This window comes from Schistocerca piceifrons, chromosome 2 (assembly GCF_021461385.2).
Source record: "Schistocerca piceifrons isolate TAMUIC-IGC-003096 chromosome 2, iqSchPice1.1, whole genome shotgun sequence".
NCBI classification, from domain to species: domain Eukaryota; kingdom Metazoa; phylum Arthropoda; class Insecta; order Orthoptera; family Acrididae; genus Schistocerca; species Schistocerca piceifrons.
Window position 1 is genome coordinate 550,281,142 of NC_060139.1, and position 17,420 is coordinate 550,298,561.

The following is a 17,420-nucleotide window of genomic DNA, read 5'->3' on the forward strand; positions in this document are numbered from 1 at the left end:
TTCTCATTTTTTTGTTTTAGGAACTGAATTTTTTCGTAAGAAATCTGACGTCGAAATTTGAAATAAAATGTGTGTTTGACAAGACATAAGCGCCGTCAGCCCAACCGCATTTCGTTTTACATATTGAGTTGTGATGGGTCAAAATGAGAATCATGCGTCACGTAAGTAAGATGTAGCACAGTTTTACAAACATGTAAATCATAGTCTCAATACTGATGAAAATTATGTTATGTAAATGACACAAATTGTCATTTCTAAATATTGTGAATTAATGTGAAAATTTTATTATAATGTTGTAGACCTTGATGTCGGATGAAGGAGCTCCGAACTAGTCTGAAATCAGGAATACTGAAGCACGCTCTATGGACGCTAAACAACGTCCACAAAATCGAAACAGGACGGTACAGAACTAATGGACAACCATAACACACAGTCGAGGATGGTTAAAACTGCAACTAACGCTGTTCCCGTGCTTTTTTTATAGCTCTTGCTTACAATCAGAACGGACTTCAGCTCAGTTTATTGTTGAGTTTGGCGTCAACTGAATGTGTTTCCTGCGGAGCATGGAAGTCTAATCGGTAAAAAGAAGGAGCTGAATTCCAATCAAGATTTAGAACACGTAATGGATTGCTATGTCTGGGAATAAATAGAAATCATTAGTTGATCAAAAGGTAAATTACATCTCGAGTGGGTTTGGTGATACCTTCAAAATAATTTTATGGAATCAGTAAATTTGTCGATCGTTATAAGGGATTCGTATCACCGATTTCGCCCAGATTTATAGTACCGGTATATGCAGGGCTTGGCCAGAAACGAAAGCACAAAAGCGGGAGCTCCAGATGGCCGAGTGTTTAGAAGAAATAGCATTTTCTGTGTATTACTTACTCTGCAAATAAACCAAAACATGAAGAAAATAACCTACTCGTACGCAGGCAGTATGCCGTTACCCTTTATTGACAATAGTCTACGTATGCCTAGAAAAGAGAACTGGTTCTTCTGGACCGAGTACTGGAAAACAAAACAATGAATGAATGCGAGGTGAAACGTCGTTATTACGTCGCCAAAACTGTGGAAACTTATAATTCCTTACAAAAATTTTTTGGCTGATGTGATAAGCTCTACGTGCAAAAGAATATATTTCTTCTGTTAATTGACTCATGTGGAAGACAAACAAATACACAGTTATACGACAAGATTTTTCAAGGTGAAAAAGGGTAGCATCGTGCACTATTGAAGTCATCCCCTCCCCCCCCCCCCCCCCCCCCAAAAAAAAAGTCCTCCGCTAGGGCAGGTAAAGAGTTTGATCAGAAAGCTTCAATATTGCTCTTACACCTTAAGAGAGAGAGAGACAAAAAAAGACACATCCCTTGAAGACTGCATCAAAATACTGTCTACTGTACATCGCGACGCATTGGTTGCTGCCAAACTGTGCGATGGCAGCGAACCTTTGATGAACGTAAACCAAGTTTTTTTTTCAGTAGAAATTTTAAAACAACAAAGTAATTATAAAACGCGACATTCTAATGTCCGTAAGATGCCGAGAAAATGACTGCTTCCCCTGTTTTTACGATAAGTATCTCTCCAGCAGGTGTAAATCGTCAAATTTAAAACAAGAATAGTGTCTAATTTTTATATATGAAGTTCTCGTGTACAGCTTACCACTGCTTCCTGGAAATTCATTTATAATTCCAAATTTTCCTTTGCTTTTTACAATAATATTAATAAATACAATATACTGAACATTATTTCGTATTGTTTGCGGTGTAAGTAACGTAAAAGTTAAAAATACAAAAAATTCTGATAAAGGACTCGACCTTCTGCTAACTGTTCCGTACTCTTTTACTGCACAACCCACTGCCCTGAAACTGCACTAACATAAGTGGCTGATGGCTCACCCCTCCCGCCCCTAAAATGTAATTTTTTCTAAACGCTTGTTCATCTGTAGCATCCACTTCCGTCAATTTAATTTCTTGCCAAGCCCTGCATATGCCATAAATATGGAGGAAATCAGTGATAACTTGCAGGGGTGGTCACCTTGTCAGCGGTATTTGGATGGTGAAATGGACGCTACCACAAATTATTTCCGTATAGTTCCGTGTTTTGGAAGACGTGCGTAAAGTTGAACTCCACATAGAAGTCGATTACATATTGATACCCGACTTGTGATTAGATATTTCAGAACTACAGGTAGCAAGGGCAGTATTATTTACTACTTAAACAATAGGTTTCTTCGAGTGTCCACTACTTTTTGTAATCAGTTATTTTGGAATATTTACAAGTAGTTAAACGGAAACTCCTGAAGTGATTTTTTTGTTTGGTTCAGTGTTTAAAGAACAGGATGAAAGCGGCGGTAACAGCTAAAATTATTATCGCTTTCCTCGGGAAAGACCAATATTAGGTTAAAGTGGGGAAGTTTATGTAGCACAAAAAGAAAATTTTGCATTTTATCATTAAAAAATTGTTTGTTATTCACCTCCTGGAGAACCAAAGGGTGCTATAATATTTATACCCTACAGCCCATTAAAATTGCTACACCAAGAAGAAATTGAAATGATAAACGGGTAATCATTGGACAAATATATTATACTAGAACTGACATGTGATTACATTTTCACGCAATTTGGGTGCATAGATCCTGAAAAATCAGTACCCAGAACAACCACCTCTGGCCGTAATAACGGCCTTGATACACCTGGCCGTTGAGTCAAACAGAGCTTGGATGGCGTGTCCAGGTACAGCTGCCCATGCAGCTTCAACACGATACCACAGTTCATCAAGAGTAGTGACTGGCGTATTGTAACGAGCCAGTTGCTCGGCCACCATTAACCAGACGTTTTCAATTGGTGAGAGATCTGGAGAATGTGTTGGACAGGGCGGCAGTCGAACATTTTCTGTATCCAGAAAGGCCCATACAGGACCTGCAACATGCGGTCGTGCATTATCCTGCTGAAATGTAGGGTTTCGCCGGGATCGAATAAAGGGTAGAGCCACGGGTCGTAACACATCTGAAATGTAACGTCCACTGTTGAAAGTGCCATCGGCGCGAACAAGAGGTGACCGAGACGTGTAACCAAAGGCACCCCATACCATCACGCCGGGTGTTACGCCAGTATGGCGATGACGAATACACGCTTCCAATGTGCGTTCACCACGATGTCGCCAAACACAGATGCGAACATCATGATGCTGTAAACAGAACCTGGATTCATCCGAAAAGATGACGTTTTGCCAATCGTGAACCCAGGTTCGTCGTTGAGTACACCATCGCAGGCGCTCCTGTCTGTGATGCAGCGTCAAGGGTAACCGCAGCCATGGTCTCCGAGCTGATAGTCCATGCTGCGGACAACGTCGTCGAACTGTTCGTGCAGACGGTTGTTGTCTTCCTAACTTCTCCATCTGTTGACTCACGGATTGAGACGTGGCTGCACGATCCGTTACAGCCATGCGGATAGGATGCCTGTCATCTCGACTGCTAGTGATACGGGGCCGTTGGGATCCAGCACGGCGTTACGTATTACACTCCTGAACCCACAGAGTCCATATTCTGCTAACAGTGATTGGATCTCGACCAACGCGAGCAGCATTGTCGCGATACGATAAACCGCAATCGCGATAGGCTACAATACGACCTTTATCAAAGTCGGAAACGTGATGGTCCGCATTTCTCCTCCTTATACGAGGCATCAGAACAACGTTTCACCAGGCAACGCCGGTCAACTGCTGTTTGTGTATGAGAAATCGGTTGGAAACTTTCCTCATGTCAGCACGTTGTAGGTGTCTCCGCCGGCGCCAACCTTGTGTGAATGCTCTGAAAAGCTAATCATTTGCATATCACAGCGTCTTCTTCCTGTCGGAAAAATTTCGCGTCTGTAGCAATTTTAATGGCCAGTAGTGAATAAAGGAAAATGAGAGATATTTAGGAGGAATAATTTAATTCAAGTACTATGAAAAATGTAAATACGCAGTTAGATGAATCACGATAGTAGCTACCTCAAAGAATTATTTTTCAAATGAAAGAAATTGTCTCATAAATTAATAAAAATTAGCGAGGAGTAGTTTATAAAGGGAGAGTTATATCCTAATAACATCTTTGGTTTGCTGCTAAAGTCTAATTGTCAAAAGGGAGAAAAGGAATTTTCTCCGTAATTTAAGGAAGAACGGAAATTTAGTTAAGTCATATTAAAAATGGCGGACGGGGACGTTGTTAGGTGCTGAAATTGTGACTGGATGACGTAGAAAAGTTTTTATTTTTCGTAGTTGTACGGAAATATGCTAAAGACTTTAGTACACGTATATGATAAATTCAGATCAATAAAGCCACAGCAATTGTAAAGTGCCTGAATTTGTTAGCTTCTGACACTGAGTAACATTGCTTTTTTGTTGGTTATATGTTAGTGGACTCACAGCACAATGACCCCACATAATGTTCCACAACATTTGTTCATTTATATATGACAAGCAAAACAGAGGCGAATGGTAATTGTAAGAGAAGACAACATTCCTAGCACAGTTTCCTTTTTGTGTCAATAGCCGTACGTGCTGTTTACTAGAGATGGGATCACATTAGCGCCGGGGGGAACGTTCAACGAAACATCCCAGAGTATTTCTATAGAGACGGCTGATAACATCGAAGGAGTATGGAACAAGGACGAGAAGGTATGTTATGAAACGAGAATTACAAAAGGTAACCGTTCTATTGGCACTTTAAGAGAAGGAACTACATAGGTCAACGAAGATACTCGATCTTTTCGGACCCATCCCTTTCTAGTTTCTCCTTTCTCTTGTTTTATAATCGTTACTGTTTCTTTTTATCTTTGTATTGACCTTCTGGGATCACGCGAGAACTTCGGTTCCCCTCTTTCTTTGTTACTTCCTATTTTTACCGTACTATTTCATCTTAGGCCCATGTTGAATTTCCTTTCTTCGTGTTCTTTCTGATATTTTCTGCATTGAAAGCTTTCTAAATTTAATGTGATCTTAACAAATTTTCCTTCTGCTATTTTCGTTTCTTTGATGGTGTTCCTTCCTAATATCTTTCTTACTCCTATCATCTATGTTATTGATGAATTAAATTTACCAGAAATGCCTATTTTCATGAATTGGGTGGTGGTGTCCAAAGAAAATTAACCTTTACTTTGTCATTATTTCCGGTACTTTCTATATACAGGGTGAGTCTGGAGGCAATATACGTGCTTTTAGGCTGATAATACTAGTGATCCTGAACACAAAAACGTCATACGAACATATGTCCTATTCTTGACAGTTTCCGGGCAAAGTAATGAAAAGAATGGCGTGTAAGACAAATGCGGGTGATAGTGAACGAACCATTGGGATTTAATGTTGTGTTTAATTGTGTACGTTTCCTCGCTAGAGATGTTCAAAAGTCCACCGTCAACTGCCGGCCGGTGTGGCCGTGCGGTTCTAAGCGCGTCAGTTTGGAACCGCGTGACCACTACGGTCGCAGGTTCGAATCCTGCCTCGGGCATGGATGTGTGTGATGTCCTTAGGTTAGTTAGGTTTAAGTAGTTCTAAGTTCTAGGAGACTGATGACCACAGCTGTTAAGTCCCATAGTGCTCAGAGTCATTTGAACCATTTTTTCCACCGTCAACTGCAATGCATTTTGCAGTCCTTCTAGACAGATGGTGTGTTGCTGGTCTGAGATCATTCGTACGGTCTTTATTTGAGCGTACACTTGCAGGACTCGTCACCCAAACATGCGCAAGCGAAGTGCCCATTGGAATGCTCAATAAAGACAACACTACGTAATTTCGCTTTGGTTGTAATCGGATGTGAGTACTGGAGAAGGTGGGCATACGATTGACGCCCGTGTATGTAGGGTACGGTTAAGATAAGGACATACGTTCGTTTACAGCCTTGTGCTCAGAACCACCAATGCTATCACCTCTGAAAGCACGTACCTTTCTTCCGGAGTCTTCCTGTATTGCTTCTCGTTATTCAACCCAACCATCATTAATTTGTATTGCACCCATTATTTTTCACCAATGCGTCCTGCAACTATATCTGTCTCTCAGCTTATAGTTCAGTGTTAAGCATACACCCTTTTTATTTTATCTTTACGCTCATTTTGAAACAAATCTCTGGTCCTTCTGTCATTATATGATCATTACTAGTCTATATCTACATATACAGCTACATCCATACACCAAAAGCCTCTTGTCGGTGTGTGGCGGAGGGTACTTTGAGTATCTCTATCGGTTCTCCCTTCTATTCCAGTCTCGTACTGTTCGTTCAAAGAAAGATTGTCGGTATGCCTGTGTGTGGGCTCCAGTCTCTGATTTTATCATCATGGTCTCTTCGCGAGATATACGTAGGAGGGAGCAATATACTGCTTGACTCCTCGGTGAAGGTATGTTCTCGAAACTTCAACAAAAGCCCGTACCGAGCTACTGAGCGCCTCTCCTGCAGAGTCTTCCACTGGAGTTTATCTATCATCTCCGTAACGATTTCGCGATTACTAAATGATCCTGTAACGAAGCGCGCTGCTCTCCATTGGATCTTCTCTATCTCTTCTATCAACCCTATCTGGTACGGATCCCACACTGGTGAGCAGTATTAAAGCAGTGGGCAAACAAGTGTACTGTAACCTACTTCCTTTGTTTTCGGATTGCATTTCCTTATGATTCTTCCAATGAATCTCAGTCTGGCATCTGCTTTACGGACGATCAAATTTATATGATCATTCCACTGTAAATCACTCCTAATGCCTGCTCCCAGATAATTTATGGAATTAACTGCTTCCAGTTGCTGACCTGCTATATTGTAGCTAAATAATAAAGGGTCTTTCTTTCTGTGTATTCGCAGCACGTTACACTTGTCTACATTGAGATTCAATTGCCATTCCCCGCACCATACGTCAATTCGCTGCAGATCTTTCTGCATTTCAGTACAATTTTCCATTGTTACAACCTCTCGATATACTACAGCATCATCCGCAAAAAGCCTCAGTGAACTTCCGATGTTATCCACAAGGTCATTTATGTATATTGTGAATAGTAACGGTCCTACGACGCTCCCCTGCGGCACACCTGAAATCACTCTTATTTCGGAAGACTTCTCTCCATTGAGAATGACATAATGCGTTCTGTTATCTAGGAAATCTTCAATCCAATCGCACAATTGGTCTGATAGTCCATATGCTCTTACTTTGTTCATTAAACGACTGTGGGGAACTGTATCGAACGCCTTGCGGAAGTCAAGAAACACGGCATCTACCTGGGAACCCGTGTCTACGGCACTCTGAGTCTCGTGGACGAATAGCGCGAGCTATATAGTCACGTCCGTCAGAATTAAAACTACAGGATCTGTTAATGTATGATGTTTTTTAACCATCTCATAGAATCCCTTGCATACAACTACGAGCGCCTAATCATGTAGAAACCTACGTTGTGGATCAGTAGAAAGAATACGCGAGACTAGATAAGTTAAGGTGAAAACATGAAAACGGCCCGGTGGGAGAGGATCGCTCTGCTGGTGTTGGCGACCTTCACACGGAGAGGGCGCAGTGAGGGGCGGCCGGCGGTCGTGCAGCGTCAGACGGCTCCGGAATCGTCGCGGCGGGTCAGCGGATCGATGCCCGCGCAGACCGCAGCAGCGCCCACGCGCCGCCACGGCGGCCGCAAAGCGCGCCTCACACCGCAGTTTGCCAGCGGCGCGTCCCGAACAGCCGCCCACCAGCGCTCCAGTCTCACACAGGATGCGCACGAATTCAGGCTGGAGTGTAGGTAAAAGGGCGTACTGCATATAAGTTGTGCAGAAGCAGTACCCACCACAGCGATTCCGTATTTATCAGCGAACGAACACCGCAGCTAACAGACTGTTTCTTGATCGGAGCGTTGTCCACAGACGCAAGTAAATAACATCACCTACAAGTAACCAACACAAGAGATTCAATAATGTGTAATTTCTGTCGTCCTTTCTTAAGTAATGAACACTCTGATATAATTTCCGGAGATTAGTTTTTTTACATACTATGGCTGTTGATAGTTTTATTCTTGTTGTGTATAACATTTGGGAGTTGCTGTTTGACATGACTGATTTGCATGTACTACGACATACGAAATATTATACCAAGCAATGTGGCGCAGTGGTTACCTCACTGGACTAGCATTCGGGAGGACGACGGTTCAAGCCTGCATCCGGCCATCCTAATTAGGTTTTCCGTGATTTTCCTAAATCGCTTCAGGAAAATGCTGGGATGGTTTCTTTGAAAGGGCACGGCCGATTTCCCTCCCTAATCCGATGGAACCGATGACTTCGATGTTTGGTCCCCCATCCCTCTCCTAGCCAATCAATTAAATATTATGACATAGCCTTTGACCAGGACTTATTCCGTGTGTTGTTGAAAATGTGTCTCTGGAACTATTCTGGCCGGTTAGAAGTTTATGATAAATATGGTGTTGTGCTGATTTACCGGCATACAGGTCGTTAGCACACTTACAACGAGGGGCAAATTGCTAGTGGAGGAATGGTTAATGCACGCACGTTAAGAGCCTCATTTCCATTCAGAGTCTACGGAGTTCATGAGACAAATTTGTTGGTAAGTCACACCACAAAATATTGTCTCACAAGAGGTTACTGAAGAAATATTATATTTAATGAGAAGAAATAGACTGGTGCAACTACTGAGCCAAGTAAAAGCCTACGCAATACAAGGCCAACATAAACTGTGCCGACCATTTGCTAAGCAAACCTCCTTTGAACGAATAGAACGTTACGCAGAACGTATCAGTGGTGCAAGGAACTCAAACGTCGACTACCGACCAATGGATATACCTGATGAGTGAACTTCTACCCTGGCGATCTCGCAGGACGCCTTATTCTCCATAACGTTCTTCAAACCAGTAACGAATGGCCTGGTGACATGGGGCATTAGCCGGCCGCGGTGGCCGAGCGGTTCTAGGCGCTCAGTCCGGAACCGTGCGACTGTTACGGTCGCAGGTTCGAATCCTGCCTCGGGCATGGATGTATGTGATGTCCTTAGGTTACTTAGGTTTAAGTAGTTCTATGTTCTATGGGACTGATGGCCACAGATGTTGAGTCCCATAGTGCTCAGAGCCATTTTTGAACATGGCGCATTGTCATCAATAAAAATTCCATTGCTGTTTGCTTGCAAGAAGCCCGTGGATGACTGCAAATTGTCTACAGGCAGCCGAACACAACCAGAATCCAATCCACTTCATGTAAACACAGTCTATAGCATTATGGAGCCACTGCCAGCTCGCACAGTGCCTTGTTGACAAACTGGATCCATGCTTTCGTGGGGTCTGTGACACACTCGAACCCTACCATCAGCTCTTACCAAGCGAAATCGGGACTCGTCCCACCAGGTCACGCTTTTCCAGTCATCTAGCATCCAACTGAAATGGTTGCGAGCCCGGGAGAGGCGTTGAAAGTGATGTCTCACTGTTAGCAAAGGCATTCGATTAGGACGTCTGCTGTCGCAGCCCGTTAAAGCATAAATTTCGCGGGACTGTCCAAACGGATACGTTCGTTGTATGTCCCACACTGATATCTGCTGCTAGTTCTCGCAATGTTACTTGTCTTTTGGCACGCAGACGCCGCTGCTCTCGGTTGTTACGCGAAGGGCCTCGGCCACTGCGTTGTCCGTGATGAGAGATAATGCCTGAAATTTTGTATTCTCGGCACACTCTTGACACCGTGGATCTCGGAATACTGAATTTCCTAACGCTTTCTCAAATGAAACGTCCCATGTGTCTAGTTCCAACGTCGAATCCGTATTAGTTTGTTTATGTGTGAAATCTTATGGGACTTAACTGCCCCAATCCGCATTCAAAGTCTGTTAATTCCCGTCGTGTGGCCATAATCACGCAGAAAACCATTTCACCTAAATCACTTGAGTACAAATGACAACTCCACCAATGCACTGCCTTTCCATAAGTTGTGTACGCGATACTACCGCCATTGTATGTGTCCATCCTATGACTTATAACATTTCGGTCTAATCCACTGGCCCAGAATATGGAACGTGAGTAAACACGATATTAAAGTATTAAGGAATATCAGAAATGAGGTAAGTGACGCACTTGACAGACTACTGGGGCCATGAACATCAGCAAGTGAAGCAAAATAATACATGGCGAACAAAATGAGGAAGACATAAGATGCAGACTAGCACAGACAAGTCCTCTAGAACGTCTGGCACATAGCATTGTACGTATGTCGTGGAAAAATCCTAAAATTGGGGAAAAAAGACAATCAATTGTGCTTATTGTTGGCTTCGGACCAAGGATGGAAGCATTTCCGAAATGGGTAAATTCGTAAACTGTTCGCGTGCGGCTTGGTTAAAGTGTACCGTGCGTGGGAAAATGACGCTATCCAAAACTGGCGCCTGCGACTGTGATGCATCAAGGGCCGTAAATGATTGTGGCTGAACGATGACTGCGAAGATATGTATGGGCGATTAAAGATGCGATGTTGAGCAACTGACCGCCGAGATGGAATTTGCACACCAGTAGTGCAACTAGGAGTCCACTGCGTGGCCACGTGTGACCTTTTCGGGTGAATCACGTTTTATGTTCCGTCGGATAGGTGGTCATTGGCGTGTAACGTCTGAAAGCAAACATTCTGCAACAATTGTCGGAAGGGACCAGGCTAGAGGAGGGAGAGTTATCGTCTAGGGAATATCTTCGTGGCACTCCGCAGTGATTTCGTCATTCTAATATACACAGTGGATCAACACAAGAAAGGATCTATCCTTAGGGACCACATCCGTCCCTACACGCAGTTTGATTTTCTTCGGCACGATGCCATCTACCAGCAGGACAATGCAACATGTCACACAGCTCGTAGGTTACCTGCGTGATTCAAAGAGCACCAGGACGAGTTTACCGTATTCCATTGGCCACCAGACTCCCCGGGTTTAAAGCAAATGAGAAAATGTGGGACCTCTTCGATCGGGCTGTTCGCGCCATGGATTCTCAACCGAGAAACTTAGTACAGCTGATCACGGCACTGGAGTCAGCATGGCTGCACATCCCTGTCGATACCTCCCGGAACCTCACTGACTCTCTGTGAGTCTCGCAGCAGTCCGCATAGCAAAAGGTGGTTTTTCAGGCTTTCGACAGGTGGTTACATTAATGCCACTGGACATGGTAGATGGGTTCTTCTCGACAGAATTCTTGGCAGACTCGGCAAAGAACTGAATATGTACAAAACACTGGCTTGAAGAAGGGGTATGACGACAGGACATGCGTTAAGGCACGGGTGAGCGACCGGGGATCCACGGGGCGGATCCGGCCTACGATTGGTCTCAATCCGGAACGCGGAAGAAATTCGTCGAAGCGAGAGAGCGAATTCAGGGGCCCTTACATGTTCAATATTATTGTCAATACGTCAATATCGTGACCATCTGAGGGAGAGCATCGTCGAACTGTCAATACCAGAAATACTGACGAATAGTGTTGAAGTCGACCAAAAATTTTTCACAGTATTGTCAACATGTAGAGAGCGTGTGAGTGCGAGTAAGTATGCCGATATTTGCTTAATTCCAGTGATTATCCTTTTAAACTTTTATAAAATGAACAAAGATATAATGACTGAATTTATTTAGTGTTGCGGAAACAATCCACGTGATCAGCCATAAACAAAAATTTTAAAAAAATGGTTGCTAATACTGTTCGTGGATATTAACACACTAAATTTCACACACTCTAATGACCTGTCTGTGGCCAAAAAGTCACTAAGTTACTCCTAATTGCTTACGGACTGCGATTGCCTGTCTCGTTGCCATATGTTGTATTTCTAGTGTTTCTCGTTTTAACATTAGTAAATAATTTTTGTATCTCGTGGGCGTATTAGATCACCGCAGCTGGTGAAACTGAAGGTAATGAGTAATGAATTAATTGCGTGTAGTTGCTTTTACAAGGCCAACGGCCTTGCCGCAGTGGTAACACCGGTTCCCGTCGGATCACCCAAGTTAAGCGCTGTTGGGCTGGGCTAGCACTTGGATGGGTGACTATCCGGTCTGCCGAGCGCTGTTGGAAAGCAGGGTGCACTCAACCCTTGTGAGGCAAACTGAGGAGCTACTTGATTGAGAAGTAGCGGCTCCGGTCTAGGAAACTGATATACGGCCGGGATAGCGGTGTGCTGACCACATGCCCCTTCATATCCGCATCCAGTGACGCCTGTGGGCTGATGACACCGCCGCCGGTCGGTACCTTTGGGCCTTCATGGCCTGTGCGGGAGGAGAGACAGAGACAGAGTGTGTTACTTTTACAGGCATTTATTGTTCCATGATGACGTCTTCAGAAGTTTACACTTATTTACGTGCCGTAAACATTATTTCTTTATCAACAGCGTCGCAGAATTTTATTACGGAAGTTTTTATTGCAGCTACTGTAGAACGTCGAAAGTAAAGAAACAATGTTCCCGACGCGTAAATAAATGTAAATACCAGATACGGGGTGAACATAAAATGAATATATCCTCAAAAGTATTTAAAGGCATAATTTCCTGGCATGGAGTGTCATAAAAGGGCTGCCATTCAAACGGCGCGTTATCCCATAACCATTAACGTCACGGACGCTATAATTTTGACTTCATGTGCTACGGCGTAGCTATCGCGTCACAAGATGAGGTGGCCCTCCATCTTAAATAAATGTGAATCGCGCCCATGTCTGTGTTAATGCATCAGGTAATAATTTCCATGGTGCAGGAGCGGACGTCTGTGGCAAAAATTGTAGTCGTACACTGAGGTTGGAAGAACTGAACACTGTTGGCGTACGTGCTAATTTCATATTGTTACGATACTGATATGAGATAAAAATCGTGGAGGTTCGGATCACTCTGAAAATACTTACTTACAGAGCCAGGGAACCGTGGACGAAGGTAGTATGACAGTTCAGTTTCGCTTTAGTTTCGACCGCCAGATGAAGTCGCTTAGGCCTTCTAGACTGAAGATTGATCCAATGTGGAAGGGGTGTGCTAGTCGCTTAGGCCTACGAGACTGAAGGTGGATTCTCCCAGTGCGGAATGAATGCCATTGTCAGATGCTGACTCAGGAATCCAGGTGTCTTGCAAATGAAGTGTCTGTTCTGCGCGCGACAGCGCAAAATTGTGTGTATAGGTCCAGAATACACTTATTTTGCATTTTTTCGGACGTACAGCGAGTTCCGTAGTGCGTTTTAGGTAGAGAGATGATAAAAAGAACAACTTCGGTTTTTCTCTAACATGCTGTAGCTACCTGTGTGGCAAGACACAAACCAAACATCAACAGAACTCTTGCATCATACACTCCCTAACATAAAACAACACTCCAATTTCTTTACTGTAATTTTACAAATTTCTTTGAAAAAAACTTACGTGCCTGGGTGCTGACAGTTAGTACACACTTCAGTGAATCGGAACTATTCGATAGGATGCAGCGACTGAACATTGTAATTATCGAAGTTAACTAAATTGGCTGCCCTGCGCTAATTGTGGGTATGATGATCGTGACTACGTTACCTTATACTTAGGTCTCCTGGCAACATATCAATACGTACGTACTCAATAGAAGCGTAGTCTGTTACAACGTGTAGCACACCTTCACCATAGAAACACCACCTTTCACTGAGAATTACTTTTCACTTGCCAGATTCCTTTCTAACGACCTATCGCCAAAGGGTACACGTTAGCATACGTTCCCTATGTAAGGAGTATCAATAATATATTAAGATATTACGCATCAATTTGCTGTTGATTAGTTTAGGAGAAATTTCTGTAAGGTAAATACAAAGACAGAATGTGGTGTTATACAAACTTCTTACAGTGTTAACCCCTAGTTTGGATTTTCATGATTTGCTTCTTATAACCTGGTTAGGATTCGATTATTTGAAAGTGATGCTACTGACTTCCCACTCTATCAATTCGAATCCTAATTTGGACTCAGTATCTCAAGACCTCGCTGTCAGCGGGACCTAAACTCTATTCGTTCTTCCTTTTTGGAGAAGTTTTGTGGGCCTGTTACGTATAAACAAGAGATAAATGTCATTTAAAAGTGTGTCTGTAAATGCTATGATTCTTCAGTTGTTATTGCCAGAACATTGTATGCTACCGTTGTAGGCCAACCTGCATTTTTACTTACTGTTTCCTGCTTTTCGTCGTGCTCCCATGAAGAGTTCTCTACATTTAAGTGGATGTTTCTATTCGGTGACCCTCAAATGATGTGGCTGTAGCTTACTGAGATTACAGTTTGCACGCAATTCCTTGCTGAGCACTATGATTAATCTCTGCCGCTTGAAGTTTTAGATCATTTGACGCTTCGAATAACCGGTTAGAGCAACCGACGAACGCAGAGACATTTTAATAACTAGTAGGGAAGATGTTAGACTCTGTTTACAATCTTCGAATCAGTCTGAATGTTTATGTTGCGGTGAATTTGGGATTATTTAGGTTATAGAGAAGTACGACTTGAACACTATCTACACGTTTCTATGAATTGAGTTGGTGGCACTGGAAACAATTTCTATAAGACTGCAAATACAAAGACAAAAAATCCCATTATACTGATTACTTACAATCGAAACTTTACACTGAAGTATTTCTGCACATGTATTCATTCAGCTGATCTCTACAATACTGGGTACCTGCGGTGAAAATATTTTGATACACACTGTGTCTATCCGAAACCATGACATATGTGACTGTCTGTCTGATGAAACTAATACCAGATGCGTCATATTTTTATCGCTAGATACCTGCAAACGATAACATTTTAAGTGTATTGTAGTTCATACGAGGATATGTACTTGTCTGTAAAATTTTTCAGTGATATCCAGTCATTGGTTTTGGATTACCAAGTATTTTTGCTACAACGTTTCTACGGAAGAAGTCAATACGTGAGGCAATGTTATACACCAACAGAAGAACTTATGCGTACGTCGCAAGGACTGGCTGACATCTGCTGAATGTGTTGGTTTTTTCATTTACAGAATATATTTTAACACTTCACAGATGTTAGTCCTGATGGCTGAGCGAACTAAAGCCTGGCCTCACCATATAACTTCGAACTATTTTGCTGAACTGTTATCAGCGATTATTGGTATTTTATTAGCTATTTGCTCTACTTTATTTATCAATTGAGATACGACTGCAGGATTTTTTCAGTAAGATGCTATCTGAAAACCAAAATCATGATTTTTTTCTGTTTACTTCCAATTTTCTTTCGTATTGTTGCCTAATTTCCTTGTTTAACGGAGGTCTCTGTGCTCCTAATTTAACTTTCTGTGCTGTTTGAGAATCACTGGTTCACTTCGCATAAATGTAATCTGGGATCAAAGATACTACTTATACTTTAAAATCCTAGAATGCTTAATGCTCCACAGCTTTTATGTATTTGTTCTTCTAAACACCTTATGTTGAATTCAAATAGTAGTTTGTTGTCCCGTGGAGTTTGATGAGGACCTTCTTGTATGGGTTGTAGGTCTACGATGGAAATGCTTGACACGCAATAATAACGTTGTTAGCATTTGGAGACATTCCTTCACAGCTGCTTCTTCAATTTTGTTTATCATACTGATAAGAACAAATGTTATCCACTCCAAAGAAACGTAGCCTCAACCAGGCGTAACGTCGAAACTAACAAAAAGCCACATTAGGTAGTAAGTAACGTCAATGATATTTTTTTGGTGCAGATCATGATGCATTATCATCTTCTCTTCCTAAATTGGAGACTGGTAAAGAGAACCATTCTTGAAAAAATGCTAAAAACGTCGGGTGGTGATAGTGCCTTTATTGCACCGATTATTCCTTGAACATTATTTGCAATAATAGATGCTGCCCGCACTCCGCAGACAATACTATCATCAAAGTCCAGCGCATTTTACTTGGAATGTAGTGATAAATAGCGCTAAACTGTAGTTTATAGTAAGTAAACAAGTCATTTTACATATTAGTCACAAATACTTTCAAATACAGCAAAACAAATAGGTTATTGATTTCGGTATGTCAATAGACGTAACATAATTTTTTCTCTCAGAATGTTAAAATACAAAATAAAGCCACCATCTGTTTTCAAGGTCTACAAGGTTAATACTACAGTGTGTTTCACAATTGTTGTGTTGGCTACTGTGGGAGTCAGCACAAACACAAACAAGGAAGGAGAGAAGTTGATATGGCCAGTAGCAGGAATACAAAATCATGACAAGAATTCAAAATCATCTTTACAACACACTTTCTAATTAATAGAAAACTTCATTTTAATTGAAAGAAGAAGCAATACTTACCTTCCTGTGATGATGTTTGGTTTGTGGGGCTCTCAACTGCGCGGTCACCAGCGCCCGTACAAAGTCCCAATTTTTGCACAGTCCAGTTTTTTTACCCAGTCCAATCTAGCCTCTGTCACGAATCTTGATGATGACGAAATGATGAGTACAACACAAACACCCAGTGCGAGGACAGAGAAAATCCCCAAGCTGGTTGGGAATCGAGCCCGGGACCCCGTAGTCCAGAGGCAGTAACGCTCGCCACTAGACCACCAGCTGCGCACTGTGCTTCCTGTGCCTCTTACATACAAGTACTTTACTCTCTATTACTACTCTCAGGACGAAGGCTAAGTAACGTCGTCTTATTACTCAGCATTGATGCTGTCAAAGAATGCGGCCGAACTGAGCCCATCAGCGACGGGCGGCTGATTTAATCAGTGTTGACAGGGGGCGCTCAACTCTGTGTTGCTGAAGGTGGGGCGCTGCCCGCTCTTTGCATTGGCACGCGGGTCAGCACCTTCTCGATGGTGTTTCGCGGCGCTGTGCTGGTTAGTGTGCAGCCGATGCTTTAGGATTGCACAAAAATTCGTGTAACACACTTCTAGTAGCCACAGAGCAGACTTAGTAGATCAAGCTGTACATGGGAAGCCATGTCCGGAAACGTCATCCAACGACGCCTCAGTGCGTCAAGGTTACAGGCCTGTGGACTTGTGTAATCAGATAAACCTTTTTAAAACACCCTGTATTGTACAGATACAACATGACACAGGCACAACAACGTATGTATGACATCACGGCAAAGTCGGACACCGCACGTTTCCCCACCAGGGATGCCATGTATGGCTAATAATAATCATGTGGTTTAAGAATCAATGCATTACTCACTTCTCTGTATTACCACCAATTAAAATTTACTGGTATAACAATGTCTGAGGAGCGTAGTTCTATCCTGCCATATCAGAAGAAGGCACCAAAGTTCTAAAACTTCCAACAACCTGGTGTCATGTGCGATGTCATTGCCCCAGTACAGAAGCAGTACGTAGATACTGTGTCTGTTGCTTTTGATGAGAGGCTTTTGCGGAATTCCAATGAAACAGGCTATGGGTTTTGTCACACCAATATAATTTGGTCGATAGGGATGGTACTGGGTTTTATTATAGAGGGTGAACCACAGAATGCTTCTTTTAGTTTGTGAA

The 17,420-nt window shown here is 42.6% G+C and overlaps 1 pseudogene; it reads left to right on the forward strand.

Moving 5' to 3' along the window:
• Positions 1–11,906: 11,906 nt before the first annotated feature.
• LOC124778428 lies at positions 11,907–12,024 on the forward strand (annotated as a pseudogene).
• The last annotated feature ends 5,396 nt before the right edge of the window (positions 12,025–17,420 follow it).